We start from the raw sequence: 17,455 nt of genomic DNA on the forward strand, positions 1-17,455 counted from the left end.
ACGGTAGATGTCGATCCTAACTGTTTCCGAAATCAATAACACATGCTCGTAGCATGTCTTCAAGCGTTTGTATCGTCTTTTCACTCTGCCCATCAGTTTGTGGATGATAGGCAGTACTCATGTCTAGACGAGTTCCTAATGCTTGCTATAATGTCAAAATCTTGAAATAAATCTGCCATCCCTATCAGAGATAATAGAGATTGGTATTCCACGTCTGGAGACGACTTCCTTCAAATACAGTCGTGCTAACTTCTCCATCTTGTCATCTTCTCTTATTGGCAGAAAGTGTGTTGACTTGGTGAGACGATCAACTATCACCCAAATAGTATCATAACCACTTGCAGCCCTTGGCAATTTAGTAATGAAATCCATGGTAATGTTTTCCCATTTCCATTCCGGGATTTCAGGTTGTTGTAGTAGACCTGATGGTTTCTGATGTTCAGCTTTGACCTTAGAACACGTCAAACATTCTTCTACATATTTAGCAATATCAGCTTTCATACCTGGCCACCAAAAATGTTTCTTAAGATCCTTGTACATCTTCCCCATTCCAGGATGAATTGAGTATCTGGTTTTATGAGCTTCTCTAAGTAGCATTTCTCTCGAATATTAAGATGCTTCTCCGATCCTTTGGGTATTTCATCCTTTAAATTTCTCTCTTTTAAAACTCCTTGTTGCGCCTCCTTTATTTGAGTAGTAAGGTTAGTGTGAATCATTATATTCATAGATTTTACTCGAATGGGTTCTCTGTCCTTTCTGCTCAAGGTGTCGGCTACCACATATGCCTTTCCCGGGTGGTAACGAATCTCAAAGTCGTAATCATTCAACAATTCAATCCACCTACGCTGCCTCATATTCAGTTGTTTCTAATTAAATATGTGTTGAAGACTTTTATGGTCAGTATATATAATACTTTTGACCCCATATAAGTAGTGCCTCCAAGTCTTTAATGCAAAAACAACCGCGCCTAATTCTAAATCACAACCGAGACCTTGCTTTGATGCGTCACAATAAATCACAAAATCATCATTCCCTTCAGGCAATGACAATATAGGTTCCGTAGTTAGCTTTTTCTTCAATAATTGAAACGCCTTCTCTTGTTCATCCTTCCATTCAAATTTCTTCCCTTTATGCATTAATGCAGTCAAGGGTTTTGCTATTTTGGAGAAATCTTGGATGAATCTTCTGTAGTAACCAACCAATCCTAAAAATTGACGTATATGCTTCGGAGTTTTTGGGGTTTTCCACTTTTCAACGGTTTCGATCTTTGCCGGGTCCACCTGGATACCTTCTTTGTTCACTATGTGACCGAGGAATTGAACTTCTTCCAACCAAAATGCACACTTTGAAAACTTAGCGTACAGTTTTTCTTTCCTCAATACTTCTAGCACTTTTCTCAAATGTTCTTCGTGCTCTTGATCATTCTTTGAGTAAATAAGTATGTCATCGATGAAAACAATGACAAACTTGTCAAGATATGGCCCACACACTCGGTTCATAAGGTCCATGAACACAGCTGGTGCGTTAGTCAATCCAAACGGCATAACCATAAACTCGTAATGACCATAACGTGTCCTAAAAGCAGTTTTTGGAATATCATCCTCCATTACTCACATTTGATGATATCCAGAACGTAAATCGATCTTCGAAAAAACCGATGAGCCTTGTAGTTGATCAAATAAGTCGTCAATTCTCGGCAGTGGATAACGGTTTTTGATGATAAGTTTGTTCAACTCTCTGTAGTCAATACACAACCTAAATGTACCATCCTTCTTCTTGACAAACAAAACAGGAGCTCCCCATGGTGATGTGCTTGGTCAAATGAAACCACGTTCTAATAGTTCTTGCAGTTGGCTTTGCAGTTCTTTCATCTCACTGGGTGCGAGTCTATAAGGAGCACGAGCTATTGGTGCAACTCCTGGTACAAGATCTATTTAAAATTCAACAGATCGATGTAGAGGTAGTCCCGTTAATTCTTTCGGAAATACATCAGGATATTCTTTTGCGACGGGAACATCATTGATGCTCTTTTCTTCATTTTGTACTTATTCGACGTGTGCTAGAATAGCAGAGCAACCTTTTCTTATTTGTTTTTTTGCCTTCAAATTACTAATAAGATGTAGCTTCGTGTTGCCCTTTTCTCCGTACACCATTAAGGGTTCTCCTTCTTCTCGTACAATGCGAATTTCATTTTTATAACATACGATCTCTGCTTTCACCTTCTTCAGCCAGTCCATGCCAACTATTACATCAAAACTCCCTAACTCTACGGGTATCAAATCAATCTTAAATATTTCGCAACCCAGTTTAATTTCTCGATTTCGGCATATATAATCTGCTGAAATTAATTTACCATTTGCTAATTCGAGTAAAAATTTACTATCCAACGGCGTCAATGGACAACTTAATTTAGCACAAAAATCTCTACTTATATAGCTTCTATCCGCACCCGAATCAAATAAAACGTAAGCAGATTTATTGTCAATAAGAAACGTACCCGTAACAAGCTCCGGGTCTTCCTGTGCCTCTGCCGCATTAATATTGAAAACTCTTCCACGGCCTTGTCCATTCGTGTTCTCCTGGTTCGGGCAATTTCTAATAATGTGGCCCGGTTTTCCACATTTATAAAAAACTACATTGGCATAATTTGCTCTGACACTACTTGCTCCGCCATTACTCATTTCGACACCATTTGTTCCTTTCGTTCTGTTAACCCCTGGTCCGTAGACCTCACACTTCACCGCGCTATGACCATTTCTTTTACACTTGTTGCAAAATTTGGTGCAGAACCCCAAGTGATACTTTTCACACCTTTGGCATACCTGCTTCTGATTGTTGTTGTTGTTGCGGTTGTTATTGTTGTTGGGATGATTATTGTAGTTGTTGTTGTTGTTGTTGTTGTTGTTGTTGGGCCGTTTGTTGTAGTTGCGATTGATGTTGCGATTGTTGGGATAGTTGTTGCGATTATTGTTGTAATTGCTGTTGTTGTTGTATTGGTGATTTTTATCACCGTTTTCCTCCCATTTTCTTTTGACTTGCTTCACATTGGCCTCTTCAACCGCCTGTTCTTTAATTCTTTCCTCAATCTGGTTCACTAGTTTGTGAGCCATTCTACATGCCTGTTGTATGGAGGCGGGCTCGTGTGAACTTATATCTTCTTGGATTCTTTCCGGTAATCCTTTCACAAACGCGTCGATCTTCTCTTCCTCATCTTCGAATGCTCTCGGACACAATAGGCACAATTCTATGAATCGTCTTTCGTACGTGGTAATATCAAATCCTTGGGTTCGTAACCCTCTAAGTTCTGTCTTGAGCTTATTGACCTCAGTTCTGGGACGGTACTTCTCGTTCATCAAGTGCTTGAATGCTGACCACGGTAGTGCGTAAGCATCATCTTGTCCCACTTGATCTCGATAGGTATTCCACCATGTTAACGCAGTACCTGTGAAGGTATGCGTAGCGTACTTCACTTTGTCCTCTTCAGTATACTTAATTATGGCAAACACCAATTCGATACCCTATTAGATACCCGTGAATGAAGAATATGATTGATTATATATCCTATTCGATACCCTAATATCTTTGTACTATATATCCTATTAGATACCCGTGAATGAAGAATATGATTGATTATCACTGTGCTTAATTGTTATATAGAGTTTTTATTTCAATCAATGTCCACCCATTTATTTTTTCAATGACCTCATATGTTTTCAATGATATGTAGAGACATTTTACAAACATCTCAAATTATATATACATATACTTTTCACTGCATTCATCAATCAACAAAACCATTTCCATTTTCATCAAACTCCTTGAACACCACAATCACCAAACAAGAGGCTACAATATATTATCTCTTGTTGATTCAATCACTTAAACCATCACTTAAACACCACCCGAACCTGCTGCATCCTGCTTGTTAGCTTGTCCGGGTTCGATCAATCACGAGATCAACCATAAACACCTTCACAAGTAAGTTTTCCTGTCTGTCTTCTAAATCGAACCACCACCTTTAAACAATGATTTGATGAAGATTATTGAAGACTTGGCAAAATATCCTTCTTCAAAAGATATTCGTAATATTTTAAATAAAGTGGCTATTGGTGCTCTGGTTTATGCAATATGGACTGAAAGAAATAGCAGAATTTTCAGGAAAGTGAAGAAGAATGTGCAGGAGGTTTGTATGGAAGTAAAAGATTTCATTCGGGTCAAGTTGACTAGTCTTAAAGTCAAAGGCACCAAGAATGTGAAGAAAATTGCTGAACTATGTGAGTTGGATTTGGTGGGTGATAAACTGCAGTTGATATAGTTCAGGTAATCAGGTGTAGTTTGGTTGTTGTTTTGAGTGTATTTCTGTTTTTTCTTTTGGTTAGATTACAATCTGCCCATGTATTGTAAGAATGGTTGAAAATTAATATATCTTACATTTTGGAAAAAAAAAAATCAATCGCCAGAACACCATCACAAGACCATCGGACACCACTTATTTTCCTGCATCCACTAATTTTGTTTTCCTTTTCTTCTTTCTTTTTACTTCAAAACAACCGTCACCTTCGAACCTACACTCACCATGAGCAACGAGCCACCTATGTAATACCGTTCCTACAGCTGCAACAGCTCGATGATTCAGTTTAATACTGCAGCCAACGGCTCCTATTTTCGGATTCATTCCAATAATCAAAGGAACCTCCACTGCTTGAACCCTTTCAAATCACAAACCACCTATATATTTTTTTTATTCTTTTTCACGACATAAAGGCATTAGCAACAGCCATTATTTTTATTTTTGTTACTTCATCCTTTTTGTCAACAAGTTAGTAAACCATCCACTTGAGCATGGACCCCTTTTTCTCCACTTGTGACAATAAACTTTTTATTTAACTCAACTACTATAAACTATCAATTTGGACAGCTGTTTATGTCGAGTTAAAATCCAAATAAAAAGACCAAACAACTAACCCCACTTCATTATAAAAAAAATATAAGAAACCGTGTGCTACCATATTTTATTTGGGTTTGTTTGCTACGGTGTACTATATGATATAGGATATCAATCTTGAATGGACACCATCGAGTAATGTTTTTCTTTTCTACCTTGGCCGAATCCGCCAACCTCACTCAAAAACCGTTATTATTTTATGGAGTGTATGGCTTCCTTTGATTTTCAACATGCCATCGTGTTATAACAGGCCAACTTATTTGTTTGATGTAAAATGGGCCGTATACTATTAGTGATGTTTGGGCCAAGAATAAGGTTGGGTTTGTGAAGAGAATTGGGTTATGAAAGTTCCAAGCCATTGTTCCAATTTCTTTCGGGTTCTTGTCAACGATATCATACACACACATACACTTATTTAATGGTGATAATGGAAGTGATAGGGATGATTATGATGAGGTTAGGATAAGTTGATGATATAGGACAAGGAAATGATAATGAATATCGTGATGACAGTGACGATGAACACGATGAATCAAACCCAATATTTTTTTTTTCTTCTCGATCGCTATAAATATGGTGGTGATAAATAAAGTGGTACATAAAATCATGAAAATGATGTTGATGATGATCTTAGGTTATAGTATGATGATAATAAAGATATAATGATAATAATTATATGATAATAATTATATGATAATAATAAGTGTATATTGATAATAATTAAATGATGATGACGATGCAGTGAGTATGATGATGGTGGTATTATCTCATGTTGAATATAATGATAATATGATTGTGATTATGGCTATGTTCATAATAATGATCATCGTGATGATGATCATGGATGTGGTGACGGTTATAGTTATTAGATGATGAATAAGTAAATGGGTCCTTTAAAAAGAAAACCAAATTTTGGGTTAAAACGATTTGGATCCGTATTATACTAGGAAATCACAAATGGAGTAATAGTTAAGGATGTTATGGGTTAGCGGGACGTCGCGGGTTCAAACCCGCACTGGGGCATTCTTGATATTTTTAAGGGCTACTTCTCGTAAGGTAGTTTTCTTGTCATTATTATTATTATTATTATTATTATTATTATTATTATTATTATTATTATTATTATTATTATTATTATTATTATTATTATTATTATTATTATTATTATTATCATCATTTTTACTACTAGTATTATTATTATTATTATTGCAACTATATTATTATTAAAAGAATCATTTTTAGTCAAGTTATTATTTATTTTTTTTAGTTATTATTAAAATTATCATTTTTATTAAAGTTATCATGATTAGTAAAATTATCATTTTTAATAAAATTAAAGATGTTATTATTATTAGTATTATTTTACCAAATAAATATTAGTTACATAAAAAAAATATATTTAACACATATAACATAACTATATCAAAAATTTTAAAAGTATATATAAAATAAATATATTTAATTAATTAATAAAACCTATAATTTATTAAATATAACAATTATATCACTAATATTATATAAATATGGACGATTACCATTATATGTGTTAATGTATATATAAATGATATAGGTTCGTGAATCCGAGGCCAATCCTGCATTGTTCTGCTTCGTCGTATGAATATTTTTAATACAAAATATTGTAGAGTGAATTTCATTTGATTCCCTTTTTACTCTTTACATTTTTAGGACTGAGAATACATGCGCTTTTATAAATTTTTGACACAATAGACACAAGTACCTTAACTACCTTCTATGATAGAATTATCTGGGATTGGGGTTGATTATTATGATACGCATTAGTCCCCAGTTTCCGTTAGAGCGTATGAGCTCCCAAGCCGGGTGGATGGTATATTATTTACGACATTTTGGCACCGGTTGTCCTATATTTTATAAACATGTGTTCAGCCGTGGGGTGTAAAGACCGGCACAGAGGTTCTATATTTTGAAGGCACATGTATTCAGCCGTGGGGTGAAAGACCGGCACAGATGGTTACTATTATATTTTGAATCCTCATCAGGTGTTCTTCATATGAAAGATATTTTTCGTGTAGTTAAAATGGGACTTCTGCACGTTTTATAATAAATGAAATCTTGTGGTCTATTAAAATGATGAAAATGAAATGATTACTATAAACTAATGAACTCACCAACCTTTTGGTTGACACTTGAAAGCATGTTTATTCTCAGGTTTGAAAGAAATCTTTCGCTGTGCATTAGCTCATTTTAAGGATATTACTTGGAGTCATTCATGACATATTTCAAAAGACGTTGCATTCGAGTCGTTGAAGTTCAATAGAGATTATTAATAAGTAAATGATAGATTAGGTCATTTATAGTTTGGATATTATGAAATGGTATGCATACCTGTCAACTTTCGATGAAATGAAAGTTTGTCTTTTAAAAACGAATGCAATGCTTGTAAAATGTATCATATAGAGGTCAAGTACCTCGCGATGTAATCATATGTAATGTTCTCGTCCATAAGGATTTGGTCGGGGCACTACAGGTGGTATCAGAGCGGTGGTCTTAGCGAACCAGGTAAACATTAGTGTGTCTAACAGGTAGTTGTTAGGATGCATTAGTGAGTCTGCATTAGTGTGTCTAACAGGTAGTTGTTAGGATGTATTAGTGAGTCTGCATTAGTGTGTCTAACAGTTAGTTGTTAGGATGCATTAGTGAAGTCTGGACTTCGACCTAGTAGTTGTTAGGTTATATTAATAAGTCTAGACTTGAACCTGGTCTGCATGTCAAAAGTTTTTGTTTACCACCATTTGTCGAAACATATCTACTTATCATTTTCAGTCTCGACACATCTTATTGCAAATAATGCATAGATGATGTACAGACAAATTCATATCCTATCACATTAAATCTTGTCTGACACATTTCCTTAATTCCCTTCGTAATCTACGAGATCTTCTGTACTATGTATAGGTATTCTATGTAATTAGAATATCATCCGATATCCGAAAATCATTTCATATCGAAAATTCCTTTATTCAATCGTACGCAATGGAACTCACCATTAGTTTAAGTCCCTCGGATTCCGACATGGAGTCCCACTCCAGCTCCGAAAGCAGCGTCACCAGAATGAATCAATCAATCAGCCATCCCCAATTCATCTGATGAGTTCGTAGTCGACTTAATCAATGGAGACGAGAAGAAAGTGATCCTTTTCACCAACCAAATTTACCTCTTGGCGATGAACCTGAAGCACTCACCGGCGAATCAATCCGAAACACCATTTTCACCCTCATTACCCGAATATCTTGCCATGATCATATACTATCTCAAATTCAAAACCTTATGCATTCACTCGTTCCTACCGACAATCATCCCGGAGTAATAAGTCAACGAGCTTCGCATACGAGTTGTAGCCTTGAAAAGTATGGTGCAAAACGTACCAGCTTCAACAACATCACTGGCACCAACAGTACCACCACCAACAGCAACATCCGCATCCCACACCTCAACATCACAATCTGTTCCACGAACATCAACATCATACGCACCATGGATACCAATGAGTACCAACATCAATTAACAATGAAGTATTGAACCATAACTTCATTAATATTCTGCGAAGAATATGTGGATCCTAATAATTAACAATGAAGTATTGAACCATAACTTCATTAATATTCTGCGAAGAATATGTGGATCCTAATAATTAACGATGGAGTATTGATCCATAACTTGATCAATATTCTGCGAAGAATATGTGGATCCTAATAGTTTTAGAGATTACTTATTCTAGCTCAAACCGAAAATCAAATGAGTCTAATACTATATTGAATCATTAAATCTATAATTTCATCTGAAGATAATATATGTATATATATTTTCATAAAGATTGTGATTAAAAATTCTTTAGTACAAACTGTTAATGGTGAAAATATTTTAACGGGTAGGTAATACCCGAGGAATATTTAAATTTCACATTAATAAGTTACATTGTACATTCTTCAATTCAGGTTTAGCAGTCATTAACAACACTGCTCAAATTCACACATATACGTATCCGTTCACCAAAGAACAACTATTTTCATCCAAGTTCAATTTCATATTTGGATTTTGACCTATCAGAGTCCAACAAGTGGCATAATGAAGAAAACATTTAACGGAATAAAATTTGTTAGAAACAAACAAATTAACTATGAGAAATTTTGTTAAGAACCCACGCTAACAAAATCCTAGCTAACTGTTCCTAGCTAACTGTGGACTAATCAACTGAGGACTACCAACAGTGGACAATTAAAATTAATTAAAATATTGATTATAACATACGAAACTAAACAATTCTTCAAGTTTTCCACTTGATTTCATCTTAAATCTCATTTGTATTTTGACAATTACAATCTGCGTTCAAACCTTTTATAATTCTTGAAAACACCTCAATCGAGAGGATGAACCAACCGTACCTCATCTACGGAAGAAAAGATTTATGCATATAGTTATGCACCTGAAAATACTCGAAACCTGAGTAAACGTTTAACGCATAGCTGTGCTAATCTCTTTAGCGTTATTATTACCGAAAATAACTTTTCAATCTCTTTCCAAATTAGCCAATTTTGTCACAGCTCCAGCAAGTCAAATTCGACTTTTCGTTTGAAATCGCCTTATTATAACTTTGATATATATGTGTGCCCTTTTATTGTTACCGGGGAACCTTTTATATTTCACCATATTACCTTCAGTGTTTAATCATCTAAAAACACAATTCTCCTGAAACCACCTCGGATTGATAACCGATGATTCAAATATCGTAGTATTAAATGTAGAGGAAACAGAAAAATTGAAGATGGTCTAAACGGCCAAAAGTTTGATAATAAAGAAAGGAGTGTTAGGAACGCTCGATAGAAAATTTGGTACTGAAAAACAGATTGAGTAAACCATGAAGGAGACCAAGGTAAAATACAAGTACCATACCATAAATTCAAAGAAACCAGGTAATTCTGGATCCGGTGAAACCTTCAACGAATATCTAGCTCCGTACTCATGTTAAAATCTTGCGGAAAATCTTTTCTTCATCAACCATCGAACTTAGAAATTCAAAAATATCATCATAAATATCTTTGATATTTATGAGGATATTTTCATAAATATTCTCGTCCGAAATTATTTATCTCTTCGTGCTATCTATATTACATCATAAAGGAAACTACTTTAGTTTCTAAAAATATTCTTTAAAATTTGAGTTTGAATTATGAATGATTTTGAAGTAGTGTTGGGAACTGATGCATGAGTTAGTATAATATAATGGCACTTGATCAACGTGATTATATTACAGTAGTTCATGCTGAGTTTGTAATGGAACGTGATGATTCACAGAACATACCATCATCATGTGACATTTACACGACTCTTGCATTCTACCCAATCTCCAAACATATTAAGAACATATATTCTTGATAGTTCTATCTTTTTCCTTGAATTATGGTCATTTAACCAACCAAGATCGTGCTATAACAATCTCTCTCGTAGAACATTAGTCATGTTCATTCGAAACTCCATACCTATGAATTCTGGACCATTACTTGTAATACTTAGAGTCGAGAAGAGAATAAAAAGGTAAAGAGCTCTGAGTAATAAAAGAAAATATAAAGCTCGACAACAACACATAAATTACAAACCTTGCATATCAATATGTATTGCCACGTAAAGGCACGGGAGAATTAAAATTACTATAACCCCAAGGTAATAGTAGAAGTGAATAGATCCTTCTGGCGGCAGATGAAAGAGAAGAATGACAGATATGAAAGTTAAGAGTATATCAAGGATCAGGACGGGATGGAGCATATTGACGAATGTTTTAAAGTATGAATTAAGGATAAATAATAGAAGGTGTGAGTTGTAAGGAAACGACGGGGGTGGATTTATAGTAAAATATCCGACAGAGCAATCAAAACAGATGATCGCATTTAAAGCAAATCCTAATTTCTTTAATTATCGAAGAATCAAATCTTATTACTAAGATCTTCCCCAAATCTCTTGAACTCCGGATATCAACCTGTCTACGTCAAAAGATATGACGAATCACTATAATCTTATTTCATTAATTTACGATAACTCCCCTCATACGCTTTGAGTAATCGAAGTATTTTATCCATACTTCTTAAACATGATAAAACTCTATAATCGTCACAATAACATTCTCATTGTTATCCATGACGACCTCTATCAAATTTCGGGACGAAATTTCTTTAACGGGTAGGTACTGTGATGACCCGGAAATTTTTGATCAAATTTAAACTTTAATCTTTATATGTTTCTGACACGATAAGCAAAGTTTATAATATTGAGTCTTGGAAATTTTGGAACTATGTTCATGTATTCAATTAACCCTTCGACTGTTCTCGACGATTCACGAACGTTTAATTATAAATAGATATGTTTGCATAAATATATAAATAATAATTTGAAATAGAATTTGAAGTATTATATGTTGTTGTTATTAGAACGAATTATGAAAAATAAAAATAAAAATAGGATATTATAATTTACAACATAACTATATATAAATAAAGTATATTAAGAATAAATATTAAATGATTATAATACTCGGATGATGTTTCGATTGATATTAAACAATTCTAAATACGAACTTATATGAATGTTAAATAAACGGTGATCCGAAAATGAGTTATATAATTTATAGGCTTATTAAATATATATCTAGGAGTTATTTGTTAAGTTTTACACTTAGCATAATTTTACTCGAGGTTGGGAGCTAATAGTTAATTCATTTTTATTCGATAAATTTAAACAGTTAATGACCGAATTCTTTTACATTAATGACAAAAATAAATAAATTTAGTTACTGTAAAAATTTGGGATTTTTCCGAAGACTTTTATCCGCCATGGATATACAACGGACCACGATACAATGTCCAAAAGTAAAACCGTCGATAGAAGCGGATAAACTATTCTATATTACTCTTCTGCACGTTCTTTACTTTCACATGATTGTGAGTAAATAAATCATTAATAATATCTTTGTACTATATATCCTATTAGATACCCGTGAATGAAGAATATGATTATCACTGTGCTTAATTGTTATATAGAGTTTTTATTTCAATCAATGTCCACCAATTTATTTTCAATGACCTCATATGTTTTCAATGATATGTAGAGACATTTTAAAAACATCTCAAATTATATATACATATACTTTTCACTGCATTCATCAATCAACAAAACCATTTCCATTTTCATCAAACTCCTTGAACACCACAATCACCAAACAAGAGGCTACAATATATTATCTCTTGTTGATTCAATCACTTAAACCATCACTTAAACACCACCCGAACCTGCTGCATCATGCTTGTTAGCTTGTCCGGGTTTGATCAATCACGAGATCAACCATAAACACCTTCACAAGTAAGTTTTCCTATCTGTCTTCTAAATCGAACCACCACCTTTATCATATCAATCGCCAGAACACCCTCACAAGACCATCGGACACCACTTATTTTCCTGCATCCACTATTTTTGTTTTCCTTTTCTTCTTTCTTTTTACTTCAAAACAACTATCACCTTCGAACCTACACTCACCATGAGCAACGAGCCACCTATGTAATACCGTTCCTATAGCTGCAACAGCTCGATGATTCAGTTTAATACTGCAGCCAATGGCTGCTGTTTTCGGATTCATTCCAATAACCAAAGGAACCTCCACCGCTTGAACCCTTTCAAATCACAAACCACCTATATATTTTTTTATTCTTTTTCACGACATAAAGGCATTAGCAACAGCCATTATTTTTATTTTTGTTACTACATCCTTTTTGTCAACAAGTTAGTAAACCACCCACTTGAGCATGGACCCCTTTTTCTCCACTTGTGACAATAAACTTATTATTTAACTCAACTACTATAAACTATCAATTTGGACAGCTGTTTATGTCGAGTTAAAAGCCAAACAAAAAGACCAAACAACTAACCCCACTTCATTATAAAAAAAAAATAAGAAACCGAGTGCTACCATATTTTATTTGGGTTTGTTTGCTACGGTGTACTATATGATATAGGCTATCAATCTTTAATGGATGGTTGAAAAAGTTATATCTAGCTGGACACCATCGAGTAATGTTTTTCTTTTCTACCTTGGCCGAATCCTCCAACCTCACTCAAAAACCGTTATTATTTTATGGAGTGTATGGCTTCCTTTGATTTTCAACAGGCCATCGTGTTATAACATGCCAACTTATTTGTTTGATGTAAAATGGGCCATATACTATTAGTGATGTTTGGGCCAAGAATAAGGTTGGGTTTGTGAAGAGAATTGGGTTATGAAAGTTCCAAGCCATCGTTCCAATTTCTTTCGGGTTCTTGTCAACGATATCACACACACACATACACTTATTTAATGGTGATAATGGAAGTTATAGGGATGATTATGATGAGGTTAGGATAAGTTGATGATAGAGGATAAGGAAATGATAATGAATATCGTGATGACAGTGACGATGAACACGATGAATCAAACCCATTATTTTTTTTCTTTCTTCTCAATCGCTATAAATATGGTGGTGATAAATAAAGTGGTACATAAAATCATGAAAATGATGTTGATGATGATCTTAGGTTATAGGATGATGATGATAATAAATATATAATGATAATAATTATATGATAATAATTATATGATAATAATAAGTGTATATTGATAATAATTAAATGATGATGACGATGCAGTGAGTATGATGATGGTGGTATTATCTCATGTTGAATATAATGATAATATGATTGAGATTATGGCTATGTTCATAATAATGATCATCGTGATGATGATCATGGATGTGGTGACGGTTATAGTTATTAGATGATGAATAAGTAAATGGGTCCTCTAAAAAGAAAACCGAATTTTGGGTTAAAACGATTTGGATCCGTATTATACTAGGAAATCACAAATGGAGTAATAGTTAAGGATGTTATGGGTTAGCGGGACATCGCGGGTTCAAACCCGGACTGGGGCATTCTTGATATTTTTAAGGGCTACTTCTCGTGAGGTAGTTTTCTTGTCATTATTATTATTATTATTATTATTATTATTATTATTATTATTATTATTATTATTATTATTATTATTATTATTATTATTATTATTATTATTATTATTATTATTATTATTATTATTATTATTATTAGTATTATTATTATTATTATTATAATTATTATTATTATTATTATTATTATTATTATTATTATTATTATTATTATTATTATTATTATTATTATTATTATCATCATTTTTACTACTAGTATTATTATTATTATTGCAACTATATTATTATTAAAAGAATCATTTTTAGTCAAGTTATTATTTATTTTTTTTAGTTATTATTAAAATTATCATTTTTATTAAAGTTATCATGATTAGTAAAATTATCATTTTTAATAAAATTAAAGATGTTATTATTATTAGTATTATTTTACCAAATAAATATTAGTTATATAAAAAAATATATTTAACACATATAACATAACTATATCAAAAATTTTAAAAGTATATATAAAATAAATATATTTAATTAATTAATAAAACCTATAATTTATTAAATATAACAATTATATCACTAATATTATATAAATATGGACGATTACCATTATATGTGTTAATGTATATATAAATGATATAGGTTCGTGAATCCGAGGCCAATCCTGCATTGTTCCATTTTGTCGTATGAATATTTTTACTACAAAATATTGTAGAGTGAGTTTCATTTGATTCCCTTTTTACTCTTTACATTTTTAGGACTGAGAATACATGCGCTTTTATAAATTTTTTACACAATAGACACAAGTACCTTAACTACCTTCTATGATAGAATTATCTGGGATTGGGGTTGATTATTATGATACGCATTAGTCCCCGGTTTCCGTTTGAGCGTATGAGCTCCCGAGCCGGGTGGATGGTATATTATTTACGACATTTTGGCACCGGTTGTCCTATATTTTATAAACATGTGTTCAGCCGTGGGGTGTAAAGACCGGCACAGAGGTTCTATATTTTGAAGGCACATGTATTCAGCCGTGGGGTGAAAGACCGGCACAGATGGTTACTATTATATTTTGAATCCTCATCAGGTGTTCTTCATATGAAAGATATTTTTCGTGCAATTGAAATGGGACTTCTGCACATTTTATAATAAATGAAATCTTGTGGTCTATTAAAATGATGAAAATGAAATGATTACTATAAACTAATGAACTCACCAACCTTTTGGTTGACACTTGAAAGCATGTTTATTCTCAGGTTTGAAAGAAATCTTCCGTTGTGCATTAGCTCATTTTAAGGATATTACTTGGAGTCATTCATGACATATTTCAAAAGACGTTGCATTCGAGTCGTTGAAGTTCAATAGAGATTATTAATAAGTAAATGACAGATTAGGTCATTTATAGTTTGGATATTATGAAATGGTATGCATACCTGTCAACTTTCGATGAAATGAAAGTTTGTCTTTTAAAAACGAATGCAATGCTTGTAAAATGTATCATATAGAGGTCAAGTACCTCGCGATGTAATCATATGTAATGTTCTCATCCATATGGATTTGGTCGGGGCACTACATGTACTGCGGCTATGTTTGAAGTAAGAAAGGCACGAAATTCCTCTTCGCTCATATTCAAGGTGTGTCGAGTAGTCGGTGTCATTTCCTTCAAAATAGTCAAATGAAATGAGTAAATCATATAGAATATCAAGAGTAGTCAATAGTATTTCGTAGCGTAATATGAACTTATTTATAAAAGCTCTTTCTTCATATTAGCGTTTTATACTCTTTAATTCGGGTAGTACCTACCCGTTAAGTTCATACTTAGTAGCTAACATACCATTTCAACTACTACAATTCTATATGAAAAACTAATCACAAAAAAAAAAATCATATTCAAACCTTTATACAATAACTTGCAAACTTACAATACCGCTTTTTTTTTACATATAGCATGAAATATAGCACATAAAACTTTGATACAAAGTAGTTGCGAAGATAATTCTAGTTAATAAATAAGGCGTTCAGCAAAGGCAATAAAGACACGTAATTCATACGTCCAGAAACAAGTCATGCATTCTGGTTTTACTAATACCACTTCCCATCCTTGGTTTTATGGAACATAACCGTTGTGACCGATAGTAAGACAATGTGTTGTAACGTCGTCAAAAGGATGAAGGTTACGTAATGACCAACAGTCTCGTAATAACCTAAATACCTCATTTCTTACCCCAATTACCGACTCCGTCACTTGTCGAAACGTTTTGTTTAATAGTTGTAGCCCGATGTTCTTGTTCTCACTTTCGTGAGAAGCGAACATTACTAACCCGTAAGCATTACATGCTTCCTTATATTGCATGTTAGCCGCTTTTTCTAAATCACGAAGTCCTATATTCGGATATATTGAGTCAAAATAATTTCTTAACCCGTTGCGTAAAATAGCATTTGGGTTCCCCGCAATATATGCGTCAAAGTAAACACATCGTAACTTATGGATTTTCCAATGTGATATCCCCCATCTTTCGAACGAAAGCCTTTTATAAATCAAGGCATTCTTGAAACGTTCTTCGAATGTCTTACAAACTGATCTCGTCTTAAATAGTTGTGCCGAGGAATTCTGACCGACTCTAGACAAGATTTCATCAATCATGTCTCCGGGTAGGTCTCTTAAAATATTGGGTTGTCTATCCATTTTGTGTTTTTATACTGTAAAATAGACAAGAGTTAGATTCATAAAAAAATAATTATTAATACAAGTAATTTTTATATATATCATAAAGCATAAGCACATTATATTACATATATTACACCACACGAATACTACTATCTTATTCCAACTCGCTCGTTTCTTCTTCTTCGGTTTTGGTTCGTTTTGCCAAGTTTCTAGGGATATATGATGTTCCCCTAATACGAGCCGTCGTTTTCCACATTGGTTTAGAAAAACCTGGTGGTTTAGAGGTTCCCGGGTTATTGTCACAACTTAAGAAATACGGGTGTTGACGATACATATAAAGTTCATCGTGTTTGGAATCAAATTTCTCTATTTTTATGCCCTTTCCCTTATTGTTCTCTTTTGCCTTATTAAATTGTGTTGGGGTAATTTCTATAACATCATCGGAATCCTTGTCGGGATCCGATTCATCGGAGAATTGGTAATCCTCCCAATACTTTGCTTCCTTGGCGGAAACACCATTGACCATCGGAGAATTGGTTGTGGATTTTCTTCTACTTAACCGTTTTATTATTTCCCCCACTGGTTCTATTTCTTCTTCCGGTTCTGATTCTTCTTCCGATTCCGATTCTTCTTCCAGTTTCGACTCTTCTTCCGGTTCCTCTTCGGGAACTTGTGAATCAGTCCACGAATCATTCCAATTTACATTTGACTCTTCATTATTATTAGGTGAGTCAATGGGACTTGTTCTAGAGCTAGACATCTATCACATAATATCAAACACGTTAAGAGATTAATATATCACATAATATTCACATGTTAAAAATATATAGTTTC

This window comes from Rutidosis leptorrhynchoides, chromosome 10, assembly GCF_046630445.1.
Source record: "Rutidosis leptorrhynchoides isolate AG116_Rl617_1_P2 chromosome 10, CSIRO_AGI_Rlap_v1, whole genome shotgun sequence".
In the NCBI taxonomy this organism is placed as follows: Eukaryota; Viridiplantae; Streptophyta; class Magnoliopsida; order Asterales; family Asteraceae; genus Rutidosis; species Rutidosis leptorrhynchoides.